Source organism: Moschus berezovskii, chromosome 4 (genome assembly GCF_049115385.1).
Source record: "Moschus berezovskii isolate FMDL1 chromosome 4, NW_MosBer_1.0, whole genome shotgun sequence".
NCBI lineage: Eukaryota > Metazoa > Chordata > Mammalia > Artiodactyla > Moschidae > Moschus > Moschus berezovskii.
The window spans coordinates 82,665,118-82,681,052 of NC_142463.1; the positions used below are offsets into that span (position 1 = coordinate 82,665,118).

Here is a 15,935-nt window from a genome sequence, read left to right on the forward strand (position 1 = left end):
CATTTCTCCAAAGAAGACATAAAGATGGCTAACAAGCACATGAAAAGATGCTCAACATCACTCCTTATCAGAGAAATGCAAATCAAAACCACAATGAGGTACCATCTCTTGCCAGTCAGAATGGCTACTATCCAAAAGTCTACAAACAATAAATTCTGGAGAGGGTGTGAAGAAAAGGGAACCCTCTTACACTGTTGGTGGGAAGGCAAACAGTACAGCCACCATGGAGAACAGTGTGGAGATTTCTTAAAAAACTGGAAATAGAACTGCCATATGACCCAGCAATCCCACTGCTGGGCATACACACTGAGGAAACCACAATTGAAAGAGACACGTGTACCCCAATGTTCATCGCAGCACTGTTTATAATAGCCAGGACATGAAAGCAACCTAGATGTCCATCAGCAGACGAATGGATAAAAAGCTGTGGTACATATACACAATGTAATATTACTCAGCCATTAAAAAGAATACATTTGAATCAGTTCTAATGAGGTGAATGAAACTGGAGCCTATTATACAGAGTGAAGTAAGCCAGAAAGAAAAACACCAATACAGTATACTAACGCATATATATGGAATTTAGAAAGATGGTAATGATAACCCTGTATGCGAGACAGCAAAAGAGACACAGATGTGTAGAACAGTCTTTTGGACTCTGTGGGAGAGGGTGAGGGTGGGATGATTTGAGAGAATAGCATTGAAACATGTATATTATCATATGTGAAACAGATTGCCAGTCTAGGTTCAATGCATGAGAGTGGGTGCTCAGGGCTGGTGCACTGGGATGACCCAGAGTGATGGGATGGGGAGGGAGGTAGGTGGGGGGTTCAGGATGGGGAACACATGTACACCCATGGCTGATTCATTTCAATGTATGGAAAAACCACCATAATATTGTAAAGTAATTAGCATCCAATTAAATACATTAAAAAATAGCATAAAAATGAACAGAATGCTTAGGGGTTAATAAAGGAGATGAAAGACTTGTACAGTAATAACTACAATACTTTGCTGAAAGAAATTAAGTCATAAATAAATGGAAGCACATCCCATATTTATGGATTGGACGATCTAACGGTGTTGAAATGTAAATTCTCCGGAAAGAGATCTACAGACTCAATGCAGTTCCTATCATAATCCTAAATTTTTTTTGAGCAATAGGAAAATCCATTCTTAAATCTATATGGAATTTTAAGGGACCCCAAATGGCCAAAACAATCTTTTGAAAGAAGAGCAAAACTGGAATACTCACACTTCCTGATGTCCAAACCTACTACAAACCTACAATGTGATAATGTCATAAAAGCAAACATATAATCCAATGAAATAAAATAGCCCAGAAATGAATGAATGTGTTACATGTATGGTGAAATGGTTTTTGACTAGGTTTCCAAGACCATTCAATGAGGAAAGATTATTTTTAACAAATAGTGCTGGAAAAACTTAATAGTCACATGTCAAAGAATGAACTTGGTCACTTACCTAACACTATACACAAAAGTTATCTCAAAATGGATCAAAGATATAAATCTAAGAGCTAAAACAATGAAACCTTAGAAGAAAATATAAGATAAATACTTCACAAGTCTTGTTTTATTTGGCAATGATCTCTTAGATATGCCACCAGCAACACAAGTAACAAAAACTAGTCAAATTGGATTTCATGATAATATTTAAAACTTCAATGTCAAAAAACACTATCAATAGAGAAAAAACCCACCCACAGAATGGGAGAAAATATTTGCTAGTTATGTATTGAATAATGGATTAATATCCAAAGAACAGTTATACAGGTTCTGGGCCTCACCTGGCTTCCCTGAAATTGCTTCTCTATCTTGTGGTTGTCAGTGAGGTGGAATTATGTTTCCACACTCAGAACAGGAAGCTTCCTGGGCATTTGTTGAAGTGCTTTCATTTTCACATATCTTCAGTTCAGTTCAGTCGCTCAGTCGTGTCCGACTCTTTGCAACCCCATGAATCACAGCACGCCAGGCCTCCCTGTCCATCACCAACTCCCGGAGTTCACTCAAACTCATGTCCATTGAGTCGGTGATGCCATCCAGCCATCTCATTCTCTGTCGTTCCCATCTCCTCCCACCCCCAATCCCTCCCAGCATCAGAGTCTTTTCCAGTGAGTCAACTCGTCGCATGAGGTGCCCAAAGTATTGGAGTTTCAGCTTCAGCATCCGTCCTTCCAATGAACACCCAGGATTGATCTCCTTTAGAATGGACTGGTTGGACCTCCTTGCAGGGGCCAAAATTCCATCCTCCTCAGTGCTGAAATGCATTAACAACAGGAGGATAAAGAAGGCAAGGTTCCCAGCCCAAAGGAAACACAGAGGTGAAAGCCTTAATATGCTTAATGAAAGCATATACATTTGGAGTAAGGAATTGCTGTGAAAGACCTGTGACCTTGAAGCTACCATTTAGAGAGTCTTATTGGAGAGGAGAAGCTGCTATTCAACTGCGCATAGGATAGATTTGGAAGAGATGAAATAATCATCTCACTTTAAACCCCAGAAAAGGAGGAGACTACTAGACAATCCGTGGATTACAGCCTTGTTGTGGTGAAGGGGCTTGTGTAATTCACTGAAGCTATGAGCTATGCCATGCAGGCCCATCCAAGATGGACAGGTCATAGTGAAGAGTTCTGACAAAATGTGGTTCTCCAGAGGAGGAAATGACAAACCATTCCAGTATTCTTGCCTGGAGAACCCCATGGGCAATATGAAAGGGCAGAAAAATATAACGCCAGAAGATGATTCCCCCAGATTGGAAGGTATCCAGTATGCTACTGGGGAAGAACAAAGGCCAATTACCAAAAATTCCAGCAAGAATGAAGCAGCTGGGCCAAAGCAGAAATGACATTTAGTTGTGGATGTGCCTGTCAGTGAAAATAAACTCCAGTGTTGTAAAGAACAATATTGCATGGAAATCTGAAGTATTAGTATATGAATCAAGGTAAATTGGGATGAGGTCAAGCAGGAGGTGGGCTTCCCAGGTGGTTCAGTGGTAAAGAACCTGCCTGCCATCAGGAGATTCAGGTTCAATCCCTGGCAAAGGAAATGGCCACCCATCCTAGTATTCTGGGCTTCCTTGGTGGCACAGTGGTAAAGAATCTGCTTGCCAATGCAGGAGATGTAGGAGACCCAGATTCAATCCCTGGGTTGGGATGATACCCTGGAGGAGGCAATGGAACCCACTCCAGCATCCTTGCCTGGAAAATTCTTTGGACAGAGGAGCCTGGCAGGCTAGTCCATGGGGTAGCAAAGACTTGTTTACGGCTAAGTGAGAGAGCACATAAGCAGGAGATGGCAAGATTGAACATTGACATCTTAAGAATCAGTGAACTAAAATGGACAGGAATGGGCGAATTTAATTTGGATGACCATTATATTTATTACTGTGGGCAAAAATCCCTTAGAAGAAATGGATTAGCCCTCATAGTCAACAGAAGAGTCCAAAATGCAGTACTTCGGTGCAATCTCAAAAATGACAGAATGATCTCAGTTTGTTTTCAAGACACACCATTCAATATCACAGTAATCCAAGTCTATGCCCAACCACTGAAGCCGAAGAAGTTGAAGTTGACTGATTCTGTGAAGACTTACAACACGTTCCAGAACTAGCTCTAAAAAAGATTTCCTTTTTATCATAGGGGACTGGGATACAAAACTAGGTAGTCAATAGTTACCTGGAGTAGTAAGAAAGTTTGGCATAGGAGTACAAAATGAAGTAGGGCAAAGGCTAACAGAGTTTTGTCAAGAGAACACATCTGTCATAGCAGGCACCTTCTCCCAACAACACAAGAGACAATTTTACAAATGGACATCACCAGAAGGTCAATACTGGAATAAGATTGATAATATTCTTTGCAGCCAAAGGAGGAGAAGCTCTATACAGTCAACAAAAACAAGACATGTGCTGACTGTGGCTCAGATCAAGAGCTCTTTCTTGCCAAATTCAGACTTAAATTGAAGAAACTGGGAAAACCACTAGGTCATTCAGGAATGACCTGACTCACATCCTTTATGATTATGAACTGAAGGTGATAAACAGATTCAAGGAATTAGATCTGGCATGGGGTCGCAAAGAGTCGGACACGACTGAGCAACTGAACTGAACTGACATGACAGTGTCTGATGAGCTAAGATCAGAAGTTTGTAACATTGTATAGGAGTTGGTGACCAAAACTGTCCTAAAGAAAAACAAATGCAAGAAGGTAAACTTGTTGTCTGAGGAGACTTTACAAATAGCTGAGGAAAGAAGAGAAATGAAATGGAAGGGAGAAAGGGAAAGCTGTAGACAACTGAATGCAAAGTTCTACAGAATAGCAAAGAGAGAATAGAAGGCCTTCTTAAATGAACAATACAAAGAAATAGAGGAAAACAATAGAATAAGAAATACTAGAGATATCGTCAAGAAAAGTGGAGATATCAAGGGAACATTTCATACAAGGATGGACATAATAAAGGACAGAGATTGTAAGGACCTAATTGAAGCAGAAGTGATTAACAAGAGATGGCAAAAATACACAGAAGAACTATACCAAAAAAAGTCTTAATGATCTGGAAAACCACAATGGTGTGGTCACTCACCTAGACATCCTGGAATGTGAAGTCAAGTGGACCTTAAGAATCATTACTAAAAACAAAGATAGTGAAGGTGACAAACCTCCAGCTGAGCTATTTCAAATCCTAAAAGATGATGCTGTTACAGTACTGCACTCAATATGTCAACAAAATTTGAAAACTCAGCCGTAGTCACAGGACTGGAAAAGGGCAGTTTTTGTTCCAGTCCCTAAGAAGGGAAATGCCAAAGAATGTTCAAGCTACCATACAGTTGTGCTCATTTCCCATTATAGCAAGGTTATGGACTTCCTTGGTGACTTCCTTGAACTCCCTAGTTTAAGAAAATCACCTGGAGAAGGAAATGGCAGCCTATTGCAGTATTCTTGCCTTGAAAATCCCATGGACAGAGGAGCCTTCCAGGCTATAGTCCATTGTGTCATAAGAGTCAGACATGACTTAGCAAGTAAACCACCAACCACAACCTCAGCACGGTTATGCTCAAAATCCTTCAAGCTAGGCTTTGGCAGTACATGAACCAAGAACTTCCAGATGAACAAGGCAGGGCGTGAAGAGGTAGAGGAACCAGAGAGCAAATTGCCAACATTCTTTGGATCATGGAGAAAGCAAGGGAGTTAACAGAAAAATATCTATTTCTGCTTCATTGACTACCCTAAAGCCTTTGACTCTGTTGATCACAGCATTGGAAAATTCTTCAAGAGATGGGAGTAGCAGACCACCTTACCTGTTTCCTGAAAAATCTGTATGCGGGTCAAGAAGAAACAGAACCCAATATGGAACAACTGACTGTCTCAAAATTAGGTAAGAATTATGACAAGACTGTATAGTGTCACCATGCTTATTTAACTTGTATGCACAATAAATCATGCAAAATGCTGGGCTGGATGAATCACAAGCTGGAATCAAGTTTGCCAGGAGAAATAGCAACAACCTCAGATATGCAGATGATATAATTCTAATGGTAGACAGGGAAGATGAACTAAAGACCTTCTTGACGAAGGTGAAAGTGGAGAGTGAAAAAGCTGGCTTGAAACTCAATATTTTCAAGAAAATAAGAAAATGGCATCTACTTCATGAGAAGTAGAAAGGGAAAAAGTGGAAGCAGTGACAGATTTTATATTCTTTTTTTCCAGAATCACTGTGGACCATGACTGCAGCTATGAAGTAAAAGGTAACTTGTTCCTTGAAAGGAAAGCTACGACAAACCAAGTCAGAGTATAGAAAAGCAGAGGCATCATTTTGCTGACAAGAGTCCATATAGTCATAACTATAGTTTTTCCATTAATCATGTCCAGATGTGAGATTAGTCCATAAAGAAGGCTGAGAGCTGAAGAATTTATACTTTTTATATGCTTAAAAAGTTAATGGTGAATTTTTATGTGTGTGTTTACAACAATTAGAAAAAAAAACCCTGCCTATAAATAAATAACCTGCTTTATTCATCATCCTCCAAATTGGAAACAACCCAAATGTTTTTCAATTATTTTTGTACCTCTACATAAAATAGTGACAACTGATCATGGAATTGTATGGATTTATGCCAAAGCCTTTGACTGTGTGGATCACAATAAACTGTGGAACATTCTGAAAGAGATGGGAATCCCAGACCACCTGACCTGCCTCTTGAGAAGCCTGTATGCAGGTCAGGAAGCAACAGTCAGAACTGTACATGGAACAACAGACTGGTTCCAAATAGGAAAAGGAGTACGTCAAAGCTGTATATTGTCACCTTGCTTATTTAACTTATATGCAGAGTACATCATGAGGAACGCTGGGCTGGAAGAAGCACAATCTGGAATCAAGATTGCTGGGAGAAATATCAATAATCTCAGATATGCAAATGACACCACCCTTATGGCAGAAAGTGAAGAAGAACTCAAAAGCCTCTTGTTGAAAGTGAAAGAGGAGAGTGAAAAGGTTGGCTTGAAGCTCAACATTCAGAAAACAAAGATCATGGCATCTGGTCCCATCACTTCATGGGAAATAGATGGAAAAACAGTGGAAACAGTGTCAGACTTTATTTTTTTGGGCTCCAAAATCACTGCAGATGCTGATTGCAGCCATGAAATTAAAAGACGCTTACTCCTTGGAAGGAAAGTTATGACCCACCTTGATAATATATTGAAAAGCAGAGACATTACTTTGCCAACAAAGGTCCGTCTAGCCAAGGCTATGGTTTTTCCCGTGGTCATGTATGGATGTGAGAGTCGGACTGTGAAGAAAGCTGATCGCCGAAGAATTGATGCTTTTGAACTGTGGTGTTGGAGAAGACTCTCGAGAGTCCCTTGTACCGCCAGGAGATCCAACCAGTCCATTCTAAGGGAGATCAGTCTTGGGTGTTCATTGGAAGGACTGATGCTAAAGCTGAAGCTGCAATACTTTGGCCACCTCATGCGATGAGTTGACTCACTGGAAAAGACTCTGATGCTGGGAAAGGTTGGGGGCGGGAGAAGAAGGGGACGACCGAGAGTGAGATGGCTGGATGGCATCACCGACTCTGTGGACATGAGTTTGAGTGAACTCCGGGAGTTGGTGATGGACAGGGAGGCCTGGCGTGCTGTGATTCATGGGGTAGTGGAGAGTCGGACACGACTGAGCGACTGAACTGAACTGAACTGATCTCAAGTGTATCATGTTTGGTAAAACAAACCAGAGTCAGAAAATCACATACTATGTGGTTACATTTTTATATAATAATATAAAATGAAAATTATAGAACAGCTAGTGAGTTGAATAACCTAGTGAATGGTTACCAAGGGGACAGGTCTGGGTAGATGAGTTGACTACAAAGAGAATTGTGAGGTGTTATAGAAATATCGATTGTAATCTTTTTGAAAGCTCCATAAATCTTTATTGAGCTTCCATGGGTTGCAACATAGAGATATTATTTTATTGTTCTGTGTGTGTTTATCCAGTTTTTCCAATACCAGATGATAAAGAGATTCCTTTCTCCTTGAGTGTTCTTTGTTATCCTCTGAAATAATAGTTGACTGTATTACTTAGAGGTTTTAATTTTGGGTTTTTCTGAGTTACAGAATTTTGTGTTTTCTGTCAAACCTCAACATGAATCAGCCATAGTTATACATTTATCCCCTCTCTTTTGAACCTCCCTCCTATCTACCACCCCAGCCCACCCCTCCAGATTGATACAAAGCCCCTGTTTGAGTTTCCTGAGCAACACAGCAGATTCCTATTGGCTATCTATTTTACTGTGGACCTGAGTTTGAGTGAACTCCGGGAGTTGGTGATGGACAGGGAGGCCTGGCGTGCTGTGATTCATGGGGTCGCGGAGAGTTGGACACGACTGAGCGACTGAACTGAACTGAACTGAATGTAAGTTTCCATGTTACTTTTTCCATACATTTCCCCTTTCCTTCCCTCTCCCCATGTCCATAAGCCTAATCTCTATGTCTGTTTCTCCACTGCTGCCCTGGAAATAAATTCTTCACTACCATTTTTCTAGATTCCATATATATACATTAGAATACAGTATTTGTCTTTCTCTTTTTGACTCAATTTCTCTATATAATAGATTCTAGGTTCATCCACCTCATCAGAACTGACTCAAATGTGTTCATTTTATGGCTGAGTAATATTCCATTGTGTATATGTACCACAATTTCTTTATCCATTCATCTGTCAATGGACATCTAGGTTGCTTCCATGTTCTAGCTATTGTAAATAGTGCTGCAGTGAACAATGGGATACACGTGTCTTTTTCAATTTGGTTTCCTCAGGGTATATGCCTAGGAGTGGGATTGCTGGGCCATATGGTGGTTTTATTCCTACTTTTTTAAGGAATCTCCATACCGTTTTCCATAGTGGCTGCATCAACTTACATTCCCACAAACAGTGAAAGAGCATTCCCTTTTCTCCACATCCTCTCTAGCATTCATTGTTTATAGATTTTTTGATGATGACCATTCTGACTGGTGTGAGGTGATATCTTTTTGCAGTTTTAATTTGCCTTTCTCTAATAATGAGCAGTGTTGAGCATCTTTTCATGGGTTTGTTAGCCATCTCTATGCCTTCTTTGGGGAAATGTCTCTAAGTCTTTTTCCCACTTTTTGACTGAGTTGTTTGTTTTTCTGGCATTGAGTTGTGTGAGCTGCTTGTATATTTTAGAAACTAATCCTTTGTCAATTGTTTAATTTGCTATTATTTTCTCCCATTCTGAGGGTTGTCTTTTCACTTTGCTTAGAGTTTCCTTTCCTGTGCAAAAGCTTTTCAGTTTAATCAAGTCCCACCTGTTTCTTTTTGTTTTTATTTCCATTACTCTAGAAGGTGGGTCATAGATCATCTTGCTTTGATTTATTCATTGGGTGTTCTGCATATGTTTTCCTCTAGAGTTTTATACTTTCTGGTATTACATTTACATCGTTAATCCATTTTGAGTTTAGCTTTATGTATAATGTTAGAAAGTGTTCTAATTTCACTCTTTTACATGTAGCTGTCCAGTTTTCCCAGCACTATTCATTGAAGAGGCTGTCTTTGCCCCATTGTATCGTCTTGCCTGCGTTGTCAAAAATAAGGTACCCATAGGTGCGTGGGTTTATTTCTGGACTTTCTATCTTGTTCCATTGGTCTATATTTCTGTTTTTGTGCCAGTACCATACTGTCTAGATGACTGTAGCTTTGGAGTATAATCTGAGGTCAGGATGATTGATTCATCCATTTTTCCAGCTCCATCTTTCTTTCTCAGGACTGCTTTGGCTATTCAAGATCTTTTGTGTTTGCATATGAATTTTGAGATTATTTTGTTCTAGTTCTGTAAAAAATGCCATTGGTAATTTGTTAAGGATCGCCTTGAATCTGTAGACTGTGTTTGGTAGTATACTCATTTTCATAATATAGATTCTTCTTATCCATGAATATGGAATACTCTCAATCTGTTCATACCATCTTTGATTTCTTTCATTCAGTTCAGTTAAGTTCAGTCGCTCAGTCATGTCCGACTCTTTGCAACTCCAAGAATCATAGCACGCCAGGCCTCCCTGTCCATCACCAACACCTGGAGTACACTCAAACTCATGTCCATCGAGTCAGTGATGCCATCTAGCCATCTCATTCTCTGTCGTCCCCGTCTCCTCCCGCCCCCAATCCCTCCCATCATCAGAGTCTTTTTCAGTGAGTCAAATCTTCGCATGAGGTGGCCAAAGTATTGGAGTTTCAGCTTTAGCATCAGTCCTTCCAATGAACACCCAAGATTGATCTCCTTTAGAATGAACTGGTTGGATCTCCTTGCAGTCCAAGGGACTCTCAAGAGTCTTCTCCAGCACCACAGTTCAAAAGCATCGATTCTTCGGTGATCAGCTTTCTTCACAGTCCAACTCTCACATCCATACATGACCACTGGAAAAACCATAACCTGAATAGATGGACCTTTGTTGGCAAATTAATGTCTCTGCTTTTTAATATGCTATCTAGGTTGGTCATAACTTCCCTTCCAAGGAGTAAGCGTCTTTTAATTTCATGGCTGCAATCAGCATCTGCAGTGATTTTGGAGCCCCCAAAAATAAAGTCTGACACTGTTTCCACTGTTTCCCCATCTATTTCCCATGAAGTGATGGGACCAGATGCCATGATCTTTGTTTTCTGAATGTTGAGGTTCAAGCCAACCTTTTCACTCTCCTCTTTCACTTTCATCAAGAGGCTTTTGAGTTCCTCTTCACTTTCTGCCATAAAGGTGGTGTCATCTGCATATCTGAGGTTATTGATATTTCTCCCGGCAATCTTGATTCCAGCTTGTGCTTCTTCCAGCCCAGCGTTCCTCATGATGTACCCTGCATAGAAGTTAAATAAGCAGGGTGACAATATACAACCTTGACGTACTCCTTTTCCTATTTGGAACCAGTCTGTTGTTCCATGTCCAGTTCTAATGGTTGCTTCCTGACCTGCATTCAGGTTTCTCAAGAGGCAGGTCAGGTGGCCTGGGATTCCCATCTCTTTCAGAGTTTTCCACAGTTTATTGTGATCCACACAGTCAAAGGCTTTCGCATAGTCAATGAAGCAGAAAAAGATGTTTTTCTGGAACTCTCTTGCTTTCTCCATGATCCAGCGGATGTTGGCAATTTGATCTCTGGTGTCTCTGCCTTTTCTAAAAGCTGCTTGAACATCTGGAAATTCACGGTTCACATATTGCTGAAGCCTGGCTTGGAGAATTTTGAGCATGACTTTACTAGCGTGTGAGATGAGTGCAATTGTGCGGTAGTTTGAGCATTCTTTGGCATTGCCTTTCTTTGGGATTGGAATGAAGACTGACCTTTTCCAGTCCTGTGGCCACTGCTGAGTTTTCCAAATTTGCTGACATATTGAGTGCAGCACTTTTACAGTATCATCTTTCAGGATTTGAAATAGCTCAACTGGAATTCCATCACCTCCACTAGCTTTGTTTGTAGTGATGCTCTCTAAGGCCCACTTGACTTCGCATTCCAAGATATATGGCTCCAGGTGAGTGATCACTCCATCTTGATTATCTTGGTCATGAAGATCTTTTTGTACAGTTTTCTGTATATTCTTGCCCCTTCTTCTTAATATCTTTTGCTTCTATTAGGTCCATACCATCTCTGTCCTTTATCAAGCCCATCTTTGCATGAAATATTCCCTTGATGTCTCTAATTTTCTTAAAGAGATCTCTTGTTTTTCCTATTCTATTGTTTTCCTCTATTTCTTTGCATTTATCACTGAGGAAGGCTTTCTTATCTCTCCTTGCTATTCTTTGGAACTCTGCATTCAGATGCTTATATCTTTCCTTTTCTCCTTTGCTTTTCGCTTCTCTTCTTTTCACAGCTATTTGTAAGGCCTCCTCAGACAGCCATTTTGCTTTTCTGCATTTCTTTTCCATGGGGATGGTCTTGATCCCTGTCTCCTATACAATGTCACGAACCTCCGTCCACAGTTCCATCAGGCACTCTATGTATCAGATCTAGTCCCTTAAATCTATTTCTCACTTCCACTGTATAATCATAAGGGATTTGATTTCGGTCATATCTGAATGGTCTAGTGGTTTTCCCTACTTTCTTCAACTTAAGTCTGAATTTGGCAATAAGGAGTTCATGATCTGAGCCACAGTCAGCTCCTGGTCTTGTTTTTGCTGACTGTATAGAGCTTATCCATCTTTGGCTGCAATGAATATAATCAATCTGATTTCGGTGTTGACCATCTGGTGATGTCCATGTGTAGAGTCTTCTCTTGTGCTGTTGAAAGAGGGTGTTTGCTATGAACAGTGCATTATCTTGGCAAAACTCTATTAGCCTTTGCCCTGCTTCATTTCGTGCTCCAAGGCCAAATTTGCCATTACTCCAGGTATTTCTTGACTTCCTACTTTTGCATTCCAGTCCCCTATAATGAAAAGGACATCTTTTTGGGGTGTTAGTTCTAAAAGGTCTTCGCGTCTTATATTTTTTTGTGTAGAGTTCTTTTGTCTCCTTTGGTAAGTTTTTTTTTTTTCTTTTTCTTTTAAGTCTCTTTATTTTTATTTTTTTTTCTATCACAAAGCACTTTATTTTTATTTTTTTAATTTTTTTTGAACAATATTTATTATTTATTTATTTTATACAGTTCATAACTTTTATAAATAAAATAAATTTACAAAGTACAGTGAATAAGTTCTCTGAAATATTTCAATATCTCTGCAGGTTTAGTAACATCGTAAAATACATTTCAACTAAAATTCACAAATCTAAAAACCTGTTAGGCATTTTTAGGCGTTTTACGTTGGAAATGAAGACCAATGTTACATCATAATATGCCAATTACAAATAGTACTTCAAATAGCAAATACTACAGTTTGTCCCAAACTTTAAAAACTATTCATGAACTCAACACTGAACTATTGATGGCTATGAGAATTGTTTTCTAGCCTTTTTGAAAATTTCAACCCATTTACGTTTAAGGTAATTATTGATAAGTACGATCCCGTAGCCATTTTCTTTATCGCTTTGGGTTCAAGTTTATACACTCTTTCTGTGTTTCCTGTCTATAGAAGATCCTTTAGCATTTGTTGGAGAGCTGGTTTGGTGATGCTGAATTCCCTCAGCTTTTGCTTGTCTGTAAAGCTTTTGATTTCTCCTTCATATTTGAATGAGATCCTTGCTGGGTACAGTAATCTGGGCTGTAGGGTATTTTCTTTCATCACTTTAAGTATGTCTTGCCACTCCCTTCTGGCCTGAAGGGTTTCTGTTGAAAGATCAGCTGTTATCCTTATGGGAATCCCCTTGTGTGTTATTTGCTGCTTTTCCCTTGCTGCTTTTAATATTTGTTCTTTGTGTTTGATCTTTGTTAATTTGATTAATATGTGTCTTGGAGTATTTCGCCTTGGGTTTATCCTGTTGGGGACTCTCTGGGTTTCTTGGACTTGGGTGATTATTTCTTTCCCTATTTTAGGGAAGTTTTCAACTATTATCTCCTCAAGTATTCTCTCATGGTCTTTCTTTTTGTCTTCTGCTTCTGGGACTCCTATGATTCGAATGTTGGAGCGTTTAACATTGTCCCAGAGGTCTCTAATATTGTCCTCATTTCTTTTAATTCGTTTTTCTTTTTTCCTCTCTGTTTCATTTATTTCTACAATTCTATCTTCTAGTTCGCTTATCCTGTCTTCTGCCTCTGTTATTCTACTGTTTGTTCCCTCCAGAGTGTTTCTGATCTCATCTATTGCATTATTCATTGTATATTGACTCTTTTTTATTTCTTCTAAGTCCTTATTAAATCTTTCTTCCATCTTCTCAATCCTTTTCTCCAGGTTATTTATCTGTAACTCCATTTTGCTTTCAAGATTTTGAATCATTTTCACCATCAAAATTTGAAATTCTTTATCAGGTAAATTCTCTATATCTTCTTCTCTTTTTTGTGTTGGTGGGCAATTATCTTGTTCCTTTACTTGTTGGGTATTTCTCTGCCTCTTCATCTTGCTTATAATGCTTTGCTTGGGGTGGCCTTTCCCTCTTCTTGCAGTTTGTGGAGTTCTCTTTATTATGTAGTTTCTTCGCTGTGTGTGGGGTTGGACGGGTGACTTGTCCGGGTTCCCTGTTTAGGGAAGCATGTGTTGGTGTTCTGGTGGGTGGAGCTGGATTTCTTCTCTCTCCTTTCAAAGACAATGGGCTGCTTTTCTGGGAGCCTGATGTCCTCTGCCAGTATTCAGAAGTTGTTTTGTGGACTTTACTCCGCGTTCAAATGTTCTTTTGATGAATTTGTGGGGGAGAAAGTGGTCTCGCCATCTTATCCCTCCACCATCTAGTTCCTTCCTCCCCAGAACACTGGATTCTTATATTCCACTTGGTCGTGGAGTATCTCTTCCCAGCTGCTCCAGCAAGGCGCAGCCGCTGTACCTTACCTTGGACGAGGGGTATCTCCTCAAGGCCGCCCCTCCTGCTTTGAATGTGGATCAGCTCCTCTCGGCCCTCCGGTGCCCAAGCAGCCACCGCCTCCTGGACGTGGTACAACTCCTCTCGGCCACCACCCTAACCCTGGGCGCGGGGTAGCTCCTCTCAGCCACGATTCTGCACGCGATCGGTTGCGCCAGAGCCGGGCGTCTCTCGTGTCTGCGCCGCCGGATCCGGGTGTCTCTCACGTCTGCGCTGCCAGAGCCAGGCGTTTCTCCCTCCTTAGGTAAGTTTATTCCAGACATTTAATTATTTTTGTAGCAATGGTGAATGGGATTAATTCCTGAATTTCTCTTCTGGTTTTTCATTGTTAGTGTATAGAAATGCAAGTGATTTCTGGGTATTGATTTTGTATCCTGCAATCTTGCTAAATTCACTGAATAGCTCTATTAATTTTCTAATGCTATCTCTAGTGTTTTCTGTGTACAGTATCATGTTATCTGCAAACAATGAGAGATTTACTTCTTCTTTTCTAATCTGAATTCCTTTAATTTCTTTTCCTTCCTCGATTGATATAGCTAGGACTTCCAGAACTATGTTAACTAATAGTGGTGAGAGTGGACATCTTTGTCTTGTTCCTGATTTTAGGGGGAATGCTTCAGATTTTCCCCACTGAGAATAATGTTTGCTGTAGGCTTATCATATATTACCTTTACTATGTTGAGGTAGGTTCTGGCTATGCCCATTTTTAAAAGTTTTTAATCACAAATGGGTGCTGAATTTTGTCAAAAGCTTTTTCTGCATGTATTGAGATGATTGTATTGTTTTTATCTTTCAGTTTGTTAATATGGTGTATCACCTTGATTAATTTGCATATATCAAATCTTTGCATTCTTGGGATTAACCCAACTTGATCATAGTGTATGAGCTTTTTGATGTGTTGCTGAATTCTGTTTGCTAAAATTTTGTTGAGGATTTTTGCATCTCCGTTCATCAGTGATATTGGCCTGTGGTTTTCTTTTTTTATGTTGTGTCTGTCTGGTTTTGGTATCAGGGTGATGGTGGCCTCATCGAATGAGTTTGGGAGTGTTCCTTCCTCTGCAATTTTTTGAAAGAGATTTAGAAGGATAGGCATTAACTTTTCTCTAAATGTTGGATAGAATTCTCCTGTGAAGCCATCTGCCCGGGCTTTTGTTTGTTGGGAGATTTTTGATCACAGCTTCAATTTCAGTGCTTGTAATTGGGTTGTTCATAATTTCTATTTCTTCCTGGTTCAGTTTTAGAAGATTGAACTTTTCTAAGAATCTGTCCATTTCTTCCAGGTTATCCATTTTATTGCCATATAGTTGTTCATAATCTCTTGTAATCTGTTGTATTTCTGCATTGTCATTGTAACCTCTCTTTTTTCATTTCTAATTTTGTTGCTTTGATTCCTCTTTTTTTCTTGATGAATCTGGCTAAAGGTTTGTCACTTTTGTTTATCTTCTCAAAGAACCAGCCTTTAGTTTTATTAATCTTTGCTATTGTTTCTTTCATTTCTTTTTCATTTATTTCTGCTCCAATCTTTTATGATTTCTTTCCTTCTAATAATTTTGGAGTGTTGTCGCTCTTTCTTTTCTAGTTGTTTTAGGTGTGAAATTAGGTTGTCTGATGTTTTTCTTATTTCTTGAGGTAGGATTGTATTTCTATAAACCTCCCTATTAGAACTGCTTTAGCTGCATCCCATAGGTTTTGAGTTGCCATGTTTTCATTGTCATTTTTTTCTTGAAATTTTCTGATTTCTCTTTTGATTTCTTCAGTAACCTGTTGGTTATTTAGAAATGTGTTGTTTAGTCTCCATGTCTTTCTGGTTTTTGCAGATTTTTCCTTGTAAATGGTATCTAGTCTCATAGCATTCTGGTCGGAGAAGATGCTTGATAAGATTTCAGTTTTCTTAAGTTTACTGAGGTTTGATTTGTGACCTAAGATATGGTCTATCCTGGAGAATGTTCCATGTGCACTTGAGAAGAAGATGTATTCTTCT

The 15,935-nt window shown here is 39.5% G+C and overlaps 2 protein-coding genes across 4 annotated transcripts in view; both read left to right on the forward strand.

The window, feature by feature from the left end:
* RNPC3 (RNA binding region (RNP1, RRM) containing 3) overlaps positions 1–7,861 on the forward strand; it is a 59,677-nt gene extending 51,816 nt beyond the window's left edge. The window contains exon 16 of the transcript XR_016037234.1: positions 7,722–7,861. The gene's annotated coding sequence lies outside the window, so the exon portion shown is untranslated. The remainder of the gene's footprint in view (positions 1–7,721) is intronic.
* Positions 1–15,935, forward strand: part of LOC129541726 (alpha-amylase 2B-like) — an 86,577-nt gene that overhangs the window by 26,266 nt on the left and 44,376 nt on the right. Inside the window, exon 1 of one of the 3 annotated variants that reach the window (XM_088835527.1) lies at positions 7,787–7,925. The exons of 1 other annotated variant lie outside the window; for it this stretch is intronic. The gene's annotated coding sequence lies outside the window, so the exon portion shown is untranslated. Of the gene's footprint in view, positions 1–7,786; positions 7,926–13,689; positions 14,199–15,935 lie in introns of those variants that run through there. One more of the 3 variants, XM_088835526.1, reaches the window with a different exon arrangement.